Genomic DNA, 22,332 nt, shown 5'->3' on the forward strand with positions numbered 1-22,332 from the left:
GCCAAGACCCAGCTCCACTTACCAGTGGGCAGGCACTGGCCCCTCCCACCAGGAAGTCTGCACAAGCCTCTAGACCAAACACACCCACCAGGGTGCAGTCGCCAGAAACAAGAAAACTATGGTCCTGCAGCCTGCAAAATGAATCCACAAATGCAGGCCAGACCTTACCCTGGGACAAGCTGGCTCCTGGCCAGCTTGGGTGACGAGAGGGGAGTGAACTCCTGGGATGCATAGGATGTCTCCTACAGAAGGCCACTTCTCCAAGGTCGAGAAACATAACTAACCTACCACATACATAAAAATAGAAATAGAAATTTAGGCAAAATGATGCAACAGAGGAATACATTTCAGATGAAGGAACAAGATAAAATCCCAAAAGATGAACTAAGTGACGTGGAGATGGGCAATCTACCTGAGAAAGAGTTCAGAGTAATGATCATAAAGATGATCAAAGAACTTGGGAGGAGAGGGCTTCCCTGGTGGTGCAGTGGTTAAGAAATCACCTGCCAATACAGGGGACATGGGTTCGAGCCCCGGTCCAGGAAGATCCCACATGCCGCGGAGCAACTAAGCCCATGCGCCACAACTACTGAGCCTGCGCTCTAGAGCCCGCAAGCCACAACCACTGAAGCCCGCATGCCTAGAGCCCGTGTTCCACAACAAGAGAAGCCACTGCAATGAGAAGCCCACACACCACAATGAAGTGTAGCCCCCACTTGCCACAACTAGAGAAAGCCCGTGCACAGCAACAAAGACCCAATGCAGCCAAAAATAAATATAAATAAAATTAATTAATTAAAAATTTTAAAAAATAGAACTTGGGAGGAGAATGGATGCACAGAGTGAGAAATTAGAAGATTTTTAACAAAGAATTAGAAAATATATATAAAGAACAACCAAACAGAATTGAAGAATACAATAACTGAAATGAAAAATACACTAGAAGGAATCAACAGTAGACTAAATGAGGCAGAAGAACGGAACAGTGAGATGGAAGACAAAGTAGTGGAAATCACTGCCACCAAACAGAAAAAAGAAAAAAGAATGGAAAGAAATGAGGACAGTTTAAGAGACCTCTGGGACAACATTAAACATGCTAATATTCACACTATAGGGGTCCCAGAAGGAGATGAGAGAGAGAAAGGGCCTGAAAATATTTGAAGACATAACAGCTGAAAACTGCCCTAACCTGGGAAAGGAAACAGTCACCCAAGACCAGGAAGTACAGAGTCCCAAACAGGATTAATCCAAGGAGGAACACACTGAGACATATTGTAATCAAAATGACAAAAATTAAAGATAAAGAGAGAATATTAAAAGCAACAAGGGAAAAGTAAGAAATAACATACAAGGGAACTCCCATAAAGCTATCAGCTGATTTTTCAGCAGAAACTCTGCAGACCAGAAGGGAGTAGCATGATATATTAAAAGTAATGAAAGGGAAAAACCTACAACCAAGAATACTGTACCCAGCAAGGCTCTCATTCAGATTTGATGGAGAAATCAAAAGCTTTACAGACAAGCAAAAGCTAAAAGAATTCAGCACCACCAAAGCAGTTTACAACAAATGCTAAAGGAACTTCTCTAGGAAGAAAAGAAAAGGCCACAACTGGAAACAAGAAAATTACAAAATGGAAAAGATCACTGGTAAAGGCAAGCATACAATAAAGGTAGGAAATCATCCATGCACAAAGCTAGTAGGGAGGTTACAAGACAAAAGTAGTAAAATCGTCTGTATCCACAATAAACTGTTAAGGGATACATGAAACAATGTAAAATACAAAATCAAAAACAGTAAACATGAGGGGAGGAGAGTACAAATGCAGGGTTTCTAAAATGCATTAGAGGGACTTCCCTGGTAGTCCAGTGGTAAAGAATCCGCCTCCCAGTGCTGGGGATGTGGGTTCAATCCCTGGTCAGGGAAGTAAGATCCCACATGCCTCAGGGCAACTAAGCCCGTGCACCACAACTATTGACTTCACACGCCTCAATGACAGAACCCATGTGCTGCAAATTACAGAGCCCACACGCCCTGAAGCCCTCGCACCACAACTAGAGAGAGAAAACCCGCACGCCACAACTAGAGAGAAGCCTGAGTGCTGCAATGAAGACACCGTGTGCAGAGACAGCACACCGTAGCGGAAGATCCTTCATGCCTCAACGAAGATCCTGTGTGCCACAATTAAGACCCAACCCAGCCAAAAAAATAAGGAAAATGAATAAATAAAATTTTTTAAATGCATTTGAAATTGAGATCAGCATCTTAAAACAAGCATATATATGACTGCTACACAAAAACCTCATGGTAACCACAAAACCAAAATCTATAATAGATATACACACAACAAGAAAAAGGAATCCAAACATAACATAAATAGTCATCAAATCACAAGAGAAGAGAACAAAAGAAGAAAGGGGAAAAAAGGACCTACCAAAACAAATCCAGAACAATTAACAAAATGGCAATAGGAAAACAGGTATCAACAATTACCTTAAATGTAAATGGACTAAATGCTCCAACCAAAAGACAGACTAGCTGAATGGATACAAAAACAGGACTTGTATATATGCTGCCTACAAGAGACTTACTTCAGATCTAGAGACACATATGGACTGAAAGTGAGGGGATGGAAAAAGGTATTCCACACAAACGGAAGTCAAAAGAAAACCAGAGTAGCAATACTTATACCAAACAAAATAGACTTTAAAATAGACTGTCACAAGAAACAAAGAAAGATACTACATAATGATCAAAGGATCAATCCTAGAAGAAGACATAACAATTGTAAATATATATGTACCCAACATAGGGCCACCTCAATATATAAGGCAAATGTTAACAGACATGAAAGGAGAAATTGACAGTAACACAATAATAGTGGGGGGCTTTATCACCCCACTTACATCAATGGACAGATCATCCAGACAGAAAATCAATAAGGAAACACAAGCCTTAAATGACACATTAGACCAGATGGACTTAATTGATATTTATGGAGCACTCCATCCAAAAGCAGCAGAATACACATTCTTTTAAAGTGCACATGGAACATTCTCCAGGATAGATCACATCCTGTGTGTGATGCTAGGCCACAAAGCAAGCCTTGGTAAATTTAAGAAAACTAAAATCATATCAAACATCTCTTCTGACCACAACGCTATGAGATTAGAAATCAACTACAAGGGAAAAAACTGCAAAAAAACACAACACACAGAAGCTAAGCAATATGCTACTAAACAACAACCAATGGATAACTGAAGAAATCAAAGAGGAAATCAAAAAATACCTAGATACAAATGAAAATGAAAACACAATGATCCAAAAACCTATGGGACACAGCAAAATCAGTTCTAAGAGGGAAGTTTATAGCAATACAAGCTTACCTCAGGAAACAAGAAAAATCTCAAATAAACAACCTAACCTTACACCTAAAACAACTAGAGAAAAAAGAACAAATAAAACCCAAAGTTAGTAGAAGAAATCATAAAGATCAGAGCAGAAATAAATGAAATACAGACTAAGAAAACAATAGAAAAGAATAATGAAACTAAAAGCTGGTTCTTTGAAAAGATTAAACAGAATTGATAAACTCTTACCAGACTCATCAAAAAAAAAAAAAAAAAGAGAGCACCCAAATCAATAAAATCAGAAATGAAAAAAGAGAAGTTACAAGTGAAACCACAAAAAAATACAAAGGATCATAAGAGACTACTATGAGCAACTATATACCAATAAAATGGACAACCTAGAAGAAGTGGACAAATTCTTAGAACGGTACAATCTCCCAAGAATGAACCAGGAAGAAATAGAAAATATGAACAGACCAATTACCAGTACTGAAACTGAATCAGTAATTTTAAACTCCCAATAAACAAAAGTCCAGGACCAGACGGCTTCACAGGTGAATTCTACCAAACATTTAGAGAAGAGTTAATACCTATCCTCTGAAACTATTCCAAAAAAATTGCAAAGGAAGGAACACTTCTGAATTCATTCTATGAGGCCACCATCAACCTGATACCAAAACCAGACAAAGATATCACAAAAAAAGAAAATTACAGGTCAATATCACTGATGAACATAGATGCAAAAATCCTCAACAGAATACTAGCAAACTGAATGCAACAATACATTAAAAGGATCATACGCATCATGATCAAGTGGGATTTATCCCAGAAATGCAAGGATTTTTCAATATCCACAAATCAATCAATGCGATACATCACATTAACAAATTGAAGAGTAAAAACCGTATGATCTTCTCAATAGATGCAGAAAAAATTTTTGATAAAATTCAACATCCATTTATGATAAAAACTTCAGAAAGTGGGCATAGATGGAACATAACTTAACATAATAAAGGCCATATATGACAAACCCACAGCAAACATCATACTCAATGGTGGAAAACTGAAAGCATTTCCTCTAAGATCAGGAACAAGACAAGGATGTCCACTCTTGCCATTTTTATTCAACATAGTTTTGGAAGTCCTAGCCACAGCAATCAGAAAAGAAAAAGAAATAAAAGAATCCAAATTGGAAACATAGATTATGGATTAACCAAGATGGCGGAGTAGAAGGACGTGCTCTCACTCCCTCTTGCGAGAGCACCAGAATCACAACTGGCTGCTGGACAATCATCAACAGGAAGACACTGGACTTCACCAAGGAGGATACCCCACGTCCAAGGACAGAGGAGAAGCCACAGTGAGATGGTAGGGGGGCGCAATCAGAGTAAAATCAAATCCCATAACTGCTGGGTGGGTGACTCACAGACTGGCGAACACTTATACCACAGAAGTCCACCCACTGGAGTGAACGTTCTGAGCCCCACGTCAGGCTTCCCAACCTGGGGGTCCGGCAACGGGAGGAGGAATTCATAGAGAATCAGACTTTGAAGCCTAGTGGGAATTGACTGCAGGACTTCGACAGGACTGGGGGAAACAGAGACCCCACTCTTGGAGGGCGCACACAAAATAGTGTGTGCATCGGGACCCAGGGGAAGGAGCAGTGACCCTGGGGGAGACTGAACCAGACATAACTGCTGGTGTTGGGGGGTCTCCTGCAGAGGCGGGGGCTGGCTCTGTTTCACCATGGGGACAAGGACACTGGCAGCGGAGGTTCTGGGAAGTACTCCTTGGCGTGAGCCCTCCCAGAGTCTGCCATTAGCTCCACCAAAGAGCCCGGGTAGGCTCCAGTGTTGGGTTGCCTCAGGCAAAACAACCAACAGGGAGGGAACCCAGCCCCACCCATCAACAGTCAAGTGGATTAAAGTTTTATGGAGCTCTGACCGCCACAGCAACAGTCAGCTCTACCCACCTCCAGAGCCTCCCATCAAGCCTCTTAGATAGCCTCAACCACCAGAGGGCAGACAGCAGAAGCAAGAAAAACTACAGTCCTGCAGCCTGTGGAACAGAAACCACATTTACAGAAAGATAGACAAGATGAAAAGGCAGAGGGCTATATACCAGATGAAGGAACAAGAAAAAACCCCAGAAAAACAACTAAATGAAGTGGAGATAGGCAACCTTCCAGAAAAAGAATTCAGAATAATGATAGTGAAGATGATCCAGGACCTTGGAATAAGAATGGAGGCAAAGATTGAGAAGATGCAAGAAATGATTAACAAAGACCTAGAGGAATTAAAGAACAAACAAACAGAGATGACCAATACAATAACTGAAATGAAAACTACACTAGAAGGAATCAATAGTAGAATAACTGAGGCAGAAGAACGGATAAGTGACCTGGAAGACAGAATGGTGGAATTCACTGCTGCGGAACAGACTAAAGAAAAAAGAATGAAAAGAAATGAAGACAGCCTAAGAGACCTCTGGGACAACATTAAACGCAACAACATTCGCATTATAGGAGTCCCAGAAGGAGAAGAGAGAGAGAAAGGACCAGAGAAAATATTTGAAGAGATTATAGTCGAAAACTCCCCTAACATGGGAAAGGAAATAGCCACCCAAGTCCAGGAAGCGCAGAGAGTCCCATACAGGATAAACCCAAGGAGAAGCACGCTGAGACACATAGTAATCAAAGTGGCAAAAATTAAAGACAAAGAAAAATTATTGAAAGCAGCAAGGGAAAAATGACAAATAACATACAAGGGAACTCCCATAAGGTTAACAGCTGATTTCTCAGCAGAAACTCTACAAGCCAGAAGGGAGTGGCATGATATACTTAAAGTGATGAAAGGGAAGAACCTACAACCAAGATTACTCTACCTGGCAAGGATCTCATTTAGATTTGATGGAGAAATCAAAAGCTTTACAGACAAGCAAAAGCTAAGAGAATTCAGCACCACCAAACCAGCTCTACAACAAATGTTAAAGGAACTTCTCTAAGTGGGAAACACAAGAGAAGAAAAGGACCTACAAAAACAAACCCAAAACAATTAAGAAAATGGTCATAGGAACATACATATCGATAATTACCTTAAACGTGAATGGATTAAATGCTCCAACCAAAAGACAGAGGTTCGCTTACTGGATACAAACACAAGACCCATATATATGCTGTCTACAAGAGACCCACTTTAGACCTAAGGACACATACAGACTGAAAGTGAGGGGATGGAAAAAGATATTCCATGCAAATGGAAATCAAAAGAAAGCTGGAGTAGCTATACTCATATCAGATAAAATAGACTTTAAAATAAAGAATGTTACAAGAGACAAGGAAGGACACTACATAATGATCAAGGGATCAATCCAAGAAGAAGACATAACAATTATAAATATATATGCACCCAACATAGGAGCACCTCATTACATAAGGCAACTGCTAACAGCTATAAAAGAGGAAATTGACAGTAACACAATAATAGTGGGGGACTTTAACACCTCACTTACACCAATGGACAGATCATCCAAAATGAAAATAAATAAGGAAACAGAAGCTTTAAATGACACAATAGACCAGATAGATTTAATTGATATTTATAGGACATTCCATCCAAAAACAGCAGATTACACTTTCTTCTCAAGTGCGCACGGAACATTCTCCAGGATAGATCACATCTTGGGTCACAAATCAAGCCTCAGTAAATTTAAGAAAATTGAAATCATATCAAGCATCTTTTCTGACCACAATGTTATGAGATTAGAAATGAATTACAGGGGAAAAAACGTAAAAAACACAAACACATGGAGGCTAAACAATACGTTACTAAATAACCAACAGATCACTGAAGAAATCAAAGAGGAAATCAAAAAATACCTAGAGACAAATGACAATGAAAACACGACAACCCAAAACCTATGGGATGCAGCAAAAGCAGTTCTAAGAGGGAAGTTTATAGCTATACAAGCCTACCTAAAGAAACAAGAAAAATCTCAAGTAAACAATCTAACCTTACACCTAAAGAAACTAGAGAAAGAAGAACAAACAAAACCCAAAGTTAGCAGAAGGAAAGAAATCATAAAGATCAGAGCGGAAATAAATGAAATAGAAACAAAGAAAACAATAGCAAAGATCAATAAAACTAAAAGCTGGTTCTTTGAGAAGATAAACAAAATTGATAAGCCATTAGCCAGACTCATCAAGAAAAAGAGGGAGAGGACTCAAATCAATAAAATCAGAAATGAAAAAGGAGAAGTTACAACAGACACCGCAGAAATACAAAGCATCCTAAGAGACTACTACAAGCAACTTTATGCCAATAAAATGGACAACCTGGAGGAAATGGACAAATTCTTAGAAAGGTATAACCTTCCAAGACTGAACCAGGAAGAAGCAGAAAATATGAACAGACCAATCACAAGTAATGAAATTGAAACTGTGATTAAAAATCTTCCAAGAAACAAAAGTCCAGGACCAGATGGCTTCACAGGTGAATTCTATCAAACATTTAGAGAAGAGCTAACACCCATCCTTCTCAAACTCTTCCAAAAAATTGCAGAGGAAGGAATACTCCCAAACTCATTCTATGAGGCCACCATCACCCTGATACCAAAACCAGACAAAGACACTACAAAAAAAGAAAATTACAGACCAATATCACTGATGAATATAGATGCAAAAATCCTCAACAAAATACTAGCAAACAGAATCCAACAACACATTAAAAGGATCATACACCACGATCAAGTGGGATTTATCCCAGGGATGCAAGGATTCTTCAATATACGCAAATCAATCAATGTGATACACCATATTAACAAATTGAAGAATAAAAACCATATGATCATCTCAATAGACACAGAAAAAGCTTTTGACAAAATTCAACACGCATTTATGATAAAAACTCTCCAGAAAGTGGGCATAGAGGGAACCTACCTCAACATAATAAAGGCCATATATGACAAACCCACAGCAAACATCATTCTCAACGGTGAAAAACTGAAAGCATTTCCTCTAAGATCAGGAACGAGACAAGGATGTCCACTCTCACCACTATTATTCAACATAGTTCTGGAAGTCCTAGCCATGGCAATCAGAGAAGAAAAAGAAATAAAAGGAATACAAATTGGAAAAGAAGAAGTAAAACTGTCACTGTTTGCAGATGACATGATACTATACATAGAGAATCCTAAAACTGCCACCAGAAAACTGCTAGAGCTAATTAATGAATATGGTAAAGTTGCAGGATACAAAATTAATGCACAGAAATCTCTTGCATTCCTATACACTAATGATGAAAAATCTGAAAGAGAAATTATGGAAACACTCCCATTTACCATTGCAACAAAAAGAATAAAATACCTAGGAATAAACCTACCTAGGGAGACAAAAGACCTGTATGCAGAAAACTATAAGACACTGATGAAAGAAATTAAAGATGATACCAACAGATGGAGAGATATACCATGTTCTTGGATTGGAAGAATCAACATTGTGAAAATGACTATACTACCCAAAGCAATCTACAGATTCAATGCAATCCCTATCAAATTACCAATGGCATTTTTTACGGAGCTAGAACAAATCATCTTAAAATTGGTATGGAGACACAAAAGACCCCGAATAGCCAAAGCAGTCTTGAGGGAAAAAAACGGAGCTGGAGGAATCAGACTCCCTGACTTCAGACTATACTACAAAGCTACAGTAATCAAGACAATATGGTACTGGCACAAAAACAGAAACATAGATCAATGGAACAAGATAGAAAGCCCAGAGATAAACCCACGCACCTATGGTCAACTAATCTATGACAAAGGAGGCAAAGATATACAATGGAGAAAAGACAGTCTCTTCAATAAGTGGTGCTGGGAAAACTGGACAGCTACATGTAAAAGAATGAAATTAGAACACTTGCTAACACCATACACAAAAATAAACTCAAAATGGATTAGAGACCTAAATGTAAGACTGGACACTATAAAACTGTTAGAGGAAAACATAGGAAGAACACTCTTTGACATAAATCACAGCAAGATCTTTTTTGATCCACCTCCTAGAGTAATGGAAATAAAAACAAAAATAAACAAATGGGACCTAATGAAACTTCAAAGCTTTTGCACAGCAAAGGAAACCATAAACAAGACGAAAAGACAACCCTCAGAATGGGAGAAAATATTTGCAAACGAATCAACGGACAAAGGATTAATCTCCAAAATATATAAACAGCTCATTCAGCTCAATATTAAAGAAACAAACACCCCAATCCAAAAAAGGGCAGAAGACCTAAATAGACATTTCTCCAAAGAAGACATACAGACGGCCACGAAGCACATGAAAAGATGCTCAACATCACTAATTATTAGAGAAATGCAAATCAAAACTACAATGAGGTATCACCTCACACCAGTTAGAATGGGCATCATCAGAAAATCTACAAACAACAAATGCTGGAGAGGGTGGAGAAAAGGGAACCCTCTTGCACTGTTGGTGGGAATGTAAATTGATACAGCCACTATGGAGAACAATATGGAGGTTTCTTAAAAAACTAAAAATAGAATTACCATATGACCCAGCAATCCCACTACTGGGCATATACCCAGAGAAAACCGTAATTCAAAAAGACACATGCACCCGAATGTTCATTGCAGCACTATTTACAATAGCCAGGTCATGGAAGCAACCTAAATGCCCATCAACAGACGAATGGATAAAGAAGTTGTGGTACATATATACAATGGAATATTACTCAGCCATAAAAAGGAACGAAATTGAGTCATTTGTTGAGACGTGGATGGATCTAGAGACTGTCATACAGAGTGAAGTAAGTCAGAAAGAGAAAAACAAATATCGTATATTAATGCATGTATGTGGAACCTAGAAAAATGGTACAGATGAGCCCGTCTGCAGGGCAGAAGTTGAGACACAGATGTAGAGAACAGACATATGGACACCAAGGGGGGAAAACAGCGGTGGGGTGGGGATGGTGGTGTGCTGAATTGGGCGATTGGGATTGACATGTATACACTGATGTGTATAAAATTGATGACTAATAAGAACCTGCAGTATAAACAAACAAACAAAACAACTAATACTAAACTTTCATTGGGTTATTTGTATGGAAATATGTTAATATAAATGTTTCAGACATTACATGAAATTTCTAAAAATCTTATATGTTCTGGTATAATGTTATAAGTCATAATCCTAGTTATTACTTTGAAATGTATATCTCAGAAATAACTAAGTTTCTTGTCAACTGCATTATTATGAACTTTCATCAAATATTTAACCGTGGTCATTTTTAAGTCTTTTTGTCATTTACAGACAGTTCTGGGTGTACTCTGATGCTTTTGTAAATATGTTCCTATAAAAGGGTTTCATCTTCAGGAAATTCATGGAAAAGACTCTGACAAGTACAGGTTTCTGGTACCTGACTGTACTGCTGAACTGAATGAATAAGCATTTTCAGAACTCTATTGAAAAACTGATGAGCTCATAAAAGTGCTAACAAAAGATCAAGATGAAAAAACAAAATTAATTACATGGGACTGAGTGAACTGATGAGGATGAGTATAATTTTTGTGACTTTCTGTTTGAATTTAAAAAAAGAAAAAATCCCACAAGGACTCAGAAGCAAAGAATATACAAATCAATTTTCACTGCAAAGTAAAGGAGCTGTTACAGTGGAGGATTACTGGACTGAATGTCAATATTATGACATAGTATGAGTGTGTTTCATGTTTGGTAATTGCAATCATTGTTGCTTTTGTTGTGGTCATCCATGTACAATGCTTGGTGTCAGTCTATTTATCTCTTGTAAAAATAAAATACAGTGTGTGTGGAAAAAAAAAAAAAAAGAATCCAAATTGGAAAAGAAGTAAAACCGTCACTGTTTGCAGGTGACATGATGCTATACATAGAAAATCCTAAAGATGCTACCAGAAAACTATTAGAGCTCATCAACGAATTTAGTAAAATTGCTGAATACAAAATTAATGCACAGAAATCTCTTGCATTCCTATACACTAACAATAAAATATAAGAAAGGGAAATTAAGGAAACAATCCCATTTACCACTGCATCAAAAAGAATAAAATACCTAGGAATAAACCTACCTAAGGAGACAAAAGACCTGTATGCAGAAAACTATAAGACACTGATGAAAGAAATTAAAGATGATGCAAACAGATGGAGAGATATACCATGTTCTTGGATTGGAAGATTCAACATTGTGAAAATGACTATACTACCCAAAGCAATCTACAGATTCAATGCAATCCCTATCAAATTACCAACGGCATTTGTCACAGAACTGGAACAAAACATTTTTAAATTTGTGTGGAAACACAAAAGACCCCAAATAGCCAAAACAATCTTAAGAAGAACAGAGCTGGAGGAATCATTCTCCCTGACTTCAGACTATACTACAAAGCTACAGTAATCAAAACAGTATGGAACTGGCATAAAAACAGACATATAGGTCAATGGAACAGGACAGAAACCCAGAAATAAACAAACCTATGCACTTATGATCAATCAATCTATGACAAAGGAGACAAGAATATACAATGGAGAAAAGACAGTCTCTTCAATAAGTGGTGCTGGGAAAACTGGACAGCAACATGTAAAACAGTGAAATTAGAACATTCTCTAACACCATATATAAAAATAAACTCAAAATGGATTAAAGACCTAAATGTAACACTGGATACTATAAAACTCCTAGAGGAAAACTCCTAGAGGAAAAAAAATAGGCAGAACACTCTTTGACATAAATCGCAGCAATATTTTTTGGGGTCCATCTCCCAGAGTAATGGAAACAAAAACAAAAATTAAAAAATGGCACCTAATTAAACTTAAAAGCTTTTGCACAGCAAAGGAAACCATAAACAAAGCAAAAAGCCAACCTATGGACTGGGAGAAAATATTTTCAAACGATGCTACTGACAAGGGACTAATTTCCAATATATACAAACAGCTCATATAGCTTAACATCAAAAAAAGCAAACAACCCAATCCAAGAAATGGGCAGAAGATCTAAACAGACATTTCTCCAAAGAAGACATACAGTTAGTTGGCCAACAGGCACATGAAAAGATGCTCAATATCACTATTAGAGAAATGCAAATCAAAACTACAATGAGGTATCCCCTCACTCCAGTCAGAATGGCCATCATCAAAAAAATCTGCAAACAACAAATGCTGGAGAGGGTGTGGAGAAAAGTGAACCCTCCTACACTGTTGGTGGAAATGTAAATTGGTGCAGCCACTATGGAGAACAGTATGAAGGTTCCTTAAAAAACTAAAAGTAGAGTTACCATATGATCCTGTAATCCCACTCCAGGGCATATATCCAAAAAAAATTATAATTTGAAAAGATACATGCACCCCAATGTTCATAGCAGCATTACTCACAATAGCCAAGACATGGAAGCAACCTAAGTGTCCACTGACAGATGAATGGATAAAGAAGATGTGGTATATATACACAATGGAATATGACTCAACCATAAAAAAGAATGAAATAATGCCATTTGCAGCAACATGGGTGGACCTAGAGATTATCATACTTAGTGAGGTAAGTCAGACAGAGAAAGACAAATTTCATATGATATCACTGATATGTAGAAACTAAAAGAAAAAAAAAAGATACAAATGAACTTATTTACAAAACAGAAACAGACTCACAGACATAGAAAACAAACTTATGGTTACCAAAGGGGATAGTGGGGGTGGGGGAGAGATAAACTAGGAGTTTGGGATTAGCATATATACACTACTATATATAAAGGAGATGAACAACAAGGACCTACTATATAGAACAGGGAACTATATCCAGTATCTTGTAATAACCTATAATGGAAAAGAATCCGAAAAAGAGTATATATATACATATATATATATATAAAACTGAATTATATATATACATATGTATTATAACTGACATATATATATACATATATATATAACTGAATCACTTTGCTGTACACCTGAAACTAACACAACATTGTAAATTAACTACTTCAATTTAAAAATGGTTTAAAAAAAGCTTTAGTACCACACACACACCAAAAAAAATGTTTAAATAAATAAAGAAACTGATTTACCAAGTGTTGGCAAGGATGTGGAGCAACTGGAACTCTGCTGGTGGGATGTAAAATGATACAGCCATTTCGGTGGTTTCTTATAAAGTTAAACACAGATCTACCATACAATCCAACTGCTCCAGTTCTAGGTATTTACTAGAAAGAAACAAGTGTATGCCCACATGGACTTGTATGTGAATGTTCATACCAATTGTATTTGTAACAGCCAAAAGTTATAAACAAGCCTGTGCATCAACAGGTGAATAGATAGAAAAAAAAAATTTTTAACCTGTGGCATAGCTATAAAGGACACACAACTCCTCCAGCAACAGGGTGTGACAACACATCAAAGTCCTGTCCACCAGGGAAGCCCAGGAGAGCCTCAGCACCCAGGGTTTTTATTGGGAGCTGGTCACACAGGCATCCCCTGCTTAGCATGTATCAAAATTCCAGACTGCAAGAAGGAAAACAGGTGTCCAGCATACACTACACTGTTTGCACAAACAGTTCAGGGCCAGAGAGCCACTCTTACTGTTCAGGGAGAGTTTAATATCAGAATAGAGAACTGTTTACCCATTAGGTTCCCAGATGCCAGCCAAGGACCAACATGGCCAGCAGGCCTTTCCAAGGGTATGCTAGGTTAATTCTTTTCTGCAAACCACCCCAGACTAGGCTTACTTGCCTTGAACATTTCCTGTATAGCCTCTGTCACACCTGGAAATAACTGAGTCATGCATTAACTACTTGTGCAAATCACTTGTTTAATGTCCGTCTCCCCTTGTAGGCTGTAAGTCCCATCAGAGTGGGCATGATGCCTGCTTGGCACAGAGTTAAAGTTTAATAAATACATGTTAAAAGAATGAATGATGAATGAATGAATGTAGAGAGTCTAGCACCAGCACATGGTAGCTCTTTTGTCTTAAATGCCTGATTCTTGAGCCTCTGTGAAAGTCCTGGGGGAAGATAGGTAGCCACAAGCAAAGAAAGTCAGCATTGTAACCCTGTAGACAAAGAGATAGGTTGGAAACTTGAAGACCCCATGGTCAAAAGTCCCAACAAGAGAGGCAAAGGTAAGTTCAAGGAGTGGCAGCAGAGTCCCTGGGCTCAATAGTTGAAGATGAACCATCCCAGATCCCAAGGGAACAATTTCAAGCTCAACACAAAGAAAAATAAAACAACCCCCAAACCCTCTCTGGCCTTTCCTTTACCCTGAGAGCCATGGGCACCCAGGAAAAGTGGAACAGTCTAAGAATTCCCCTGGATTTCCCACAGCATCCAGCTGCTGGGGTAACCCCACATACAAGGGGTTCCCACATACAAGGAAGCCACCTGTCTCCCAAGACCCCAGCCTGCCAAGTCCCCCAAAAAGCAGTCCTGAGGGACAACAGAAGAAAAGAGTGCAGACAGGCAGATGTAGAAATTTCAAAAATTTGTCACAAGCTATGCGTTGGTTGGATCTTCAGCTATTATGAGAAACAAAATTTTAAAAGGAGTCCAAGGTCTAAGGATTACTCGATTATTTTAATACAGCCAGATACTGCATGATCAATATGAATCCTTGTATTTTTAATGTGAATCATTATTCAAAATATGTCACAGCCCAATCAATACAAAAGTTAAAATTCATCAATATTTAAATTTTTCCAATTGACATCTTATCATTCTATCCAGGAAAGAGCTCGGTGGATCACAAAATCCATTATTTAATCTTTCAAGTTTGCAGAGTTCAGAATTAAAAACCATGCCATGTCATTAGCTGCCTGAACAGTGGCCAGTGGCAGATCAAATTGGGGAGGGGGGCAGGAGAAAGGGCGGGGAAATCTGTGCCATGGCTCTCAGTCTGAGGTGGCCTCAGGAGACAGGAAGGCATTCGCCCAGTGTCTGTGGGATGGCTGGGCTTTGGGGAGGGAAAGTGGAGAAGATGGACCACCTAAAGCCTCTGCCACATGACCTGGCTTTGGGTCAAAACCAAAATTCCTCAGCTCGGGTGAAATATGAGGTCCTCCAGAACCTATTTCCTCAACTTCCAGCCCTCTCCAACCCTACACTCTGGTCCCTCTGAACCCCACGCCCTCCAATCACTGCAGCTAGCTCTCTTGCCTCTAGATCTTTCAACGCTGTTTCAGCCTGAAATGTGAATCATCCTCCTCCCCTTCCCATTGGCCTGGCTAATTCCCAGCCCTCCTTGGGATCTCAGCTTCAACCTCACTGACTCCAGGAAGGCATTCATCTGGGATAGGTAAGTGGCCACCACATATGCCACATGGGACTCTGTGCTGACCCTGAACACAGTATCTGTCTGGCTGTATCTCCATTACTCCGAACTCTCCTGTCACAGGGACTGGTCCTACCCATTCCTGTATCCTCACTTCCCAGGATGGGGCCTGGGGCACAGGAGGGGCTCCACCAGCATCTGATGGATGGATGACTGGATGGTCAGCATCCTTAGACCCAGCACATCTCCTCATGTCCCTGAGGCTCACTTGGAGGAGAGTGACCTGGGGGAGGGGCAGCCCCTGCAGGTGGTCAGAGGGTGACTCCCATATCTGGCTCAACCTTCTCTACAGGTACACTCCTCAATCCTATGGCAGTATGGAAGCAGAGGTGTTGTTTCCTGAGGGGAGCTGGTGTAGCCTGGGGTAGAGAATGCAAGACCGATGAGGACTTTCTATTTGGAATTCGAAGATTCCATCTGATGAGAAAAACCAGGCTCGGAGCTTCCTGAGGGCTCACAGGTAAGAGGACGAAAGTGCAGACAGCACTCTGAATAGATTTAAGGGCAACAGGAAAACCTCCCCATATAAAATCTCTTCCCCTTTCCCTTCTTGACCCCACTTCTCTAGGCTTCCACCAATAAAAAGTCATTTCCTTTGAGCCTGAGTGTCTTTGTTCCCTCAGAGTTCACCGCTAAATTGCACAAAACCTGGGAGGCAAACATTAAATCTTAGATAGCAACCTCTTTCATTCCATCCATCCCTACTGAGTTCCCCCCACCCCCGTGAGCACCTTGCTTCCCCATGGGGACTCAAGAATGAGGCCCATGGTGCTAAACTTCAGGGAATCTGCTTAACATTTACTGATAGCAAAGCCTGAAAAATCAGTCAACAAATCTACTGGTATCCCCATCTGCAGCATAAAGTATTAAATAACACATCTTCCCTGACTTCAAGGAATTTACAGTCAAGTTAGGGATGGATAGAGAATAAATGTCCATTGAGCGAGTTACAGCTGCCGAGGTGCCATCTACATGCCGCATGAAGTATCCTAAAAAGGAAAGAGCAACTGAATGGCATTGTGGATGTGGAAGAGGGCACCAAAGAGGAGAGGCATCTGAGCCAAGCCCAGAAGGATGAATAGAATGTTCCAGGCAGGGAACCTGCTCCAACAACAGGAGGGAGCAGGAGTTGGCCTCATGGGTCGTGCTCTAGGCTGGAGGGGAGAATGCAGCAGAGCAGAGGTGTCTGGAGGGAGGGGATTCATTCCAGGAGGAGGAAAAAGAGCACAGACAGAAGGCAGACAGGATCCTAGAACCAAAGCAGCACGATGCCAAGTGCAGACCCAGACACAGTGCTTTGGGCTCTCCTCCTCTATGGCGTCACCCACTGGGACTCAGCTAAGAAATGCAAAGAATGACAAGGTGTCTGGCAGGCCAGCTGGAGACCAGGCAATAGGTGTGAGGCAGGCGGTCTGTGCCTCAGCACCTGTACCATCTCTGACCGACACATCCCTGCAGATGAGAAGCAGTGGGAGTGGCTGAGGCTGGACCAGTCCTCATGGTTCATGACCGAGTTCACCCCCTTGGGCTGACTCCAAGAGACATACCTTCCCAGCAAAGCCCACAGCCACTCCCCTGGCTGCCCTTGGACTTGGACGCAACCTCGAAGGCTTCTCCTACTGCAAGGCCTAGGTTCCCATCACATCACCAAAGGGACACAGCAGTGAATGTGCTGGACACAGTCTCTTTCCTTGTGGGGCAGGCCAAGGAGGTGAGTGTCACAAAGGAGAATCCCAGGTGCTACGGCAGTGATGGCAGGGTTCTCCAAAAGAGTTGGGAGTCCAGAGAAGGTGCCCCTAATGAAGGAACCCAAGAGGTAATCAGGGGTCAGCCAGGCCAAGGTATTGCCCAGGCTGGGTGCCCAGGGTTTGTCCAAAGCAGACGTACTGGGGTTCAGGACATGTGAAGGCACACAGCAGGGGAGAGCTTGGCCCACCCAGGGAACCAAGAGCACATGTGCAGAGAGCAGGGCACACATGGCACACACAGCGTGTTGCAGGCTGAACTGTGTCCCCCAAGAGGTGCTGAAGTCCTGAAACCCAGTACCTGTGAAGGTGGCCTTATTTGGAAACTGGGTCTTTGCAAATGATCATGTTAAAATGAGGTCATTGGTGTGGACTCTAATCCAAGATGACCAGCGTCCTGATAAAAAGGGGAAATCTAGACACAGAGATAGACACATTCAGAGGGAAGATGACATCAATGAGAGGACCAAAGAACCAAGGTGGTGCCATCATTGGATGGAGCCTCTCACCCCATCAAACCCCCACAAGGCTCGGGGACACAGAGTGACTCCCAAAGAATGACCAGGCATCCATGTCCTGGCTCTCCTCCCTCCACTGTGGATCACTCAGCGAGCCTGGGACCAACAACCAAGCACGGGGAATCCTCCCGGGAAGGGGCTATCAGAACCCAACGTGTGGGCCCTTCTGCCTCGGGCTGGAACCCCCACCCCCGTGAGCAGAGGGGAAGAGCAGGATTGTGTCCTGTTCTTTTTAGTGGCCCCTTCAGGTCGGAGTTGACCCAACAATCCAATAACCCAAGGGTACACTTTCAAAACTTTGGAAGTGCAACGCAGTGATAAGGATATATCTACCAGTGCTTGTGAATCATCAGAGAACACGCACATTCTCACCCATGAACTATACCCATGGCCCTAAGGATGTCCTAATTCTCTCAACACTGACCGCTGCTGTTGGGGAGTATATGGCTGCCCACTAGTAACCAGAACATTCCATGAATGGGAACATGTAATTCCTGACCACCTTAGAGCTTTATGTAATCCACCTCATTCACTGATTACATGTTGGAAATCGTGGCTTATTTTTTTATGTCTCTCTACAGTATCTGCCAGGACGTCCCACTGGGTCCCCACTGGGTCTCATCACACATGCATCTCATCATGTTCTTTTCTGCTTAAACCCAGTCCTGGGCCAGCAAAGCCAGGGTGACTCAGCAGCACAGAAATGCATGAGGATCTTTGCTTCCCACTGCACTCGAGTCTCCAGTCACTGCGCTTGACTCAGCTTCTCTTGGAAGACATTTTATTTTCCTCCAATTGTAGGCACCAGGCCCTCAGGAGGCCGTCTGGACACCGACACCACCGGCAGAATCAGGGGCTTTTCTTAGCTGCCAAAAGTGAGAGAGCTTCTGCAAAACAACCCATGCCCTTGACATATCTCCTGGAAGCAGACTCACCTTCTTTGAAAGATAATTTTATGAAATGTGTAATATTGTATCTCATACATTAATCAAAAGTGTGGCTCTGAGATTTTAATTCCGTCCCTGCTAACATCAGAGATGTAGAAAACAATGGAAACTGTATCAGCTAAAAGAGACGGTCCGATTAAACCTCGGCCCATATGGGGCATCTCCAAACTATTGTTGAGTCTAGTCTTCTCCACTCCACAAAGGGGGACAGTGGGGTCTGGGCTTGGCTTTGGAGTCTGTGGTGGACAGACTCTAAGACATCCCTGGTCACCCTCGCTGCCTAGTGCTCAGACCCTTGTGTAATCCCCTGCCCCCAAGTGGGAGGAGAGCATGTGTTTTGCTTCTAACCAACAAAATATGGCAAAGGTGATGGAACAGCACTTCTGTGATAATTTACATAAGACTGTAACTTCTGTCTTGCTAGAAGACTCTCTATCGCCTTCTTGTCTAACATGCTTTGATGAACAAGCAGCCAGGTTGGAGCGAACCATGAGTTGAGGGGCTGAGAGCCTCCATCCAACAGCCTGTGATGAATTGAATCCAACAACAACTACGTGAGCTTGGAAGCAATGCTCACGATCCTTGGAAGGATCGTGCCCCAGCCAAGCCTTCGTATGAGACTGCAGCCCCAGCTGACACCTCAACAGCAGCTGTGAGAGACCCTGATACAGAGGATGCAACCGAGCTGTGCCTGGACTCCTGACCCACAGACACGGATAAATGTGCTCTTTTAAGCCCCAAAGTGAGTGGTAATTTTTTATGACTCAACAGATAACTAACACAGAGTCAGATGGATCTGGATCCAGTCCTCAGTCCACCACTATCTGTGATTTCAAGCAAGTTCCTCAATATCTTTAAGCCTCAGTTTCTTCATCTGTAAAATGGGGATAATAATCGTACTTATCTCAAGGAATGGTTGTAAGGACTAAATGAGAGGATGTATCAAAAGGGTTTAGCATCTTTAAGTCAGCTGTTCTCAGGGTTCCCCAAGGGAGCAAGCCTAATGCATCCACCGAGTGTCAGAAATTATCTTCTCTGCTGGGAATCAGAATGGTACCAGCTAGGTACCCTCCTTGAAAGAATGGAGAAAAATCCACACACAGCATTTTCTATATAGCTTAATTCTCTCCTGGAACCCCCAGGTAAGAAAGACTGCACATAAGTACTCAATGAACAGTAGCTGTATCTCTTATTAGTGCTGTGTGTTACATCTGGTCCCCTGATTCTCCAAAGGCAGAATTTCAGTACCCCTACTCTGGTACCAAGGGGCCTCTTTTGAGCTCCCTTTTTTGTGCTACAGAAACGGTTGCCTACTTTCTCCACTAATTAGCCCAGAAGACCCCCATAAGGTAGATCTCAGAATGATTTAATGACAACAGTACTTCTTGCCAATAACAAGCATTTTCCCCTATATTTTGGGCTCAGGGGTTCTTCCAAGCTAACTCTCTAGGACTCACATTTGGCAGGACAGAAACAAAAATACTGCTGCTGCCTCTGTCCATTGCAATGCTTTCCCAAGGATTATATTGGTTTGCAAAGGAGAACAGGAGTTGCAAGGCTCAGGGCCCTGGTGGTTTGTGTCTCTCACGTTCAATGCTTTGGGTTCATGTGTGTGTGCTTCGGAGATATCTCACCAACACCTCCTGTGCTGGTTTTCATCTAGGTCTCAACTGAGATGGCAGCTGGACCTAAAGAGGGGGCGGGGGTCTTGGCAATGCCACAGCGACTCTTCATTGGTTTGGGGTGGGGGGGGTCCCTGCACCCAAGGAGTCATTTTTATGAAAGAGGTCAAGTGCGAGCCAGTCTTCAGAGACAACAGAAAGCATTTAATCCTTTAATTTCTGGAATTTGAACTGACATCAGGGGTCCTTTAAGAGCTCTGTGAAGTAAGGCAATTTCCTGCACTCCATACCCCAGGCTGCGAGGGAACTGCACGGGGATCTGGGAAATACAGAAGTTACTGGCTTAGCAAATAACTTGTCATTCCACACAAAGAGAAACTCTGTTCATTACACATGCCACACTCTGCTCTCCAGCATAAAAATCAGCTTCTGAGGTCAGCTCATCTTCTAACAAACATGGCTTGCGATACAAATGGGTCTGCATTCAGGGAGTCTAAATAGCAAGTTCTGCATTATGTCAGCTCCTGGTCAAGGTCTCCCGCCTCAGTCCCTGACACGCAGGTGGTTCTGATGTCGCCAAACCGTATTGCCCACTTCTGATGTTTAGTGCGCGTTTGCAAAAGCGAACCGAGAGTCACGTATCTAACACACTGGGATATGCATTTTTTGTTTCACAATGACAAATTTCAAACAATGTGTGAAAACACAGTCGTAAACATTTCTGACTCCCAAAATCACCTTTTGATTAGGATCAAAAGCATCAAAGACCAGACAGAGTGGGATGCCAAGAACTTGAAATCTAATTTGGACCCATCTACTGCTGAGCAAGGAGAACCTGGTTCAGTTGGTACCCCCAGGTGACAGGTAAAAGGGTGGGGGGATTCCGAAAATGTCTCCCAGCCATCAGAGATGGTTGCATCCGTCTGCAGAAACAGCCATGAGCACGTGGGGATTGGAGCGATGCCCTGGGACCAGTCAGCCTGTCATCCAGGCATGGAAGCCCAAGAAGCCTTTTTTAGCCAACACCTTGCCTGAAAATGCTGATTAAATTAGTCAGCCTAGTAAGACCCTAAGGGGCTGGCACCCAGATGGAAACAGGGAGACATTTAGAAAGAAGAGCAGAGTGTCATCTGAGGAGGGTGGGCCCAGTAGGGATGATGACAGCAGCAAGGCAGCATGAAGGACCTGGAGGACAGGACAAAAGAAGGAGGGGTGGCCACAGAGACATGGGGAGGGCCGGGGGTCAGGGGCATAAGGAGGAGCTGATTGCTGAGTGAAGACGAACGAGGGCAGATCTGTAGGTACAGGAAAAGCTCTCTGAACTGGCCTCCCCTTCGTCAAGGACCCAGATAAGCCGCCTCCCTCCCCTCCCTCTACAACCCAATGCCTGAGGCCCATCACCTGCCCAGGATGGGAGGGTGGTGGGCACTGTGTGCTCAGGTCAATCCCTGTCCGCTCAGGGGAGCCAGCAGTCACTTTTTCTGGGGGGTTTGAGCTGGTTGGGCTGTTGAGCCACTGGTCACGTGAAATCAGCTTGGTGGGAGTGATTACACCATGGAAACTGGCAAATGCTACAAGTGAGCAACCCCCCACCCCCCATCTGTTGAACACCCAGCAACTCGTGGACCACAGGTAGTAACTACTCTCTAGTAGGGCATTCCTTGATCCATCAACTGGGTTTGGATGTGTACCAAGAGCCAGTTATGTTGATTCCCAAGCCTGTTTGTGCTGGCCAATTGTATTTTTCATTGTAATTATGTAAATAAATAATATATAGAATAACGAACCGTG

The 22,332-nt window shown here is 41.9% G+C and overlaps 1 protein-coding gene across 9 annotated transcripts in view; it reads right to left on the reverse strand.

The window, feature by feature from the left end:
• The window catches only part of CAMTA1 (calmodulin binding transcription activator 1), an 898,980-nt gene that overhangs the window by 564,918 nt on the left and 311,730 nt on the right, over positions 1-22,332 (reverse strand). The window lies entirely within an intron of this gene.

This window comes from Eubalaena glacialis, chromosome 3 (assembly GCF_028564815.1).
Source record: "Eubalaena glacialis isolate mEubGla1 chromosome 3, mEubGla1.1.hap2.+ XY, whole genome shotgun sequence".
NCBI classification, from domain to species: domain Eukaryota; kingdom Metazoa; phylum Chordata; class Mammalia; order Artiodactyla; family Balaenidae; genus Eubalaena; species Eubalaena glacialis.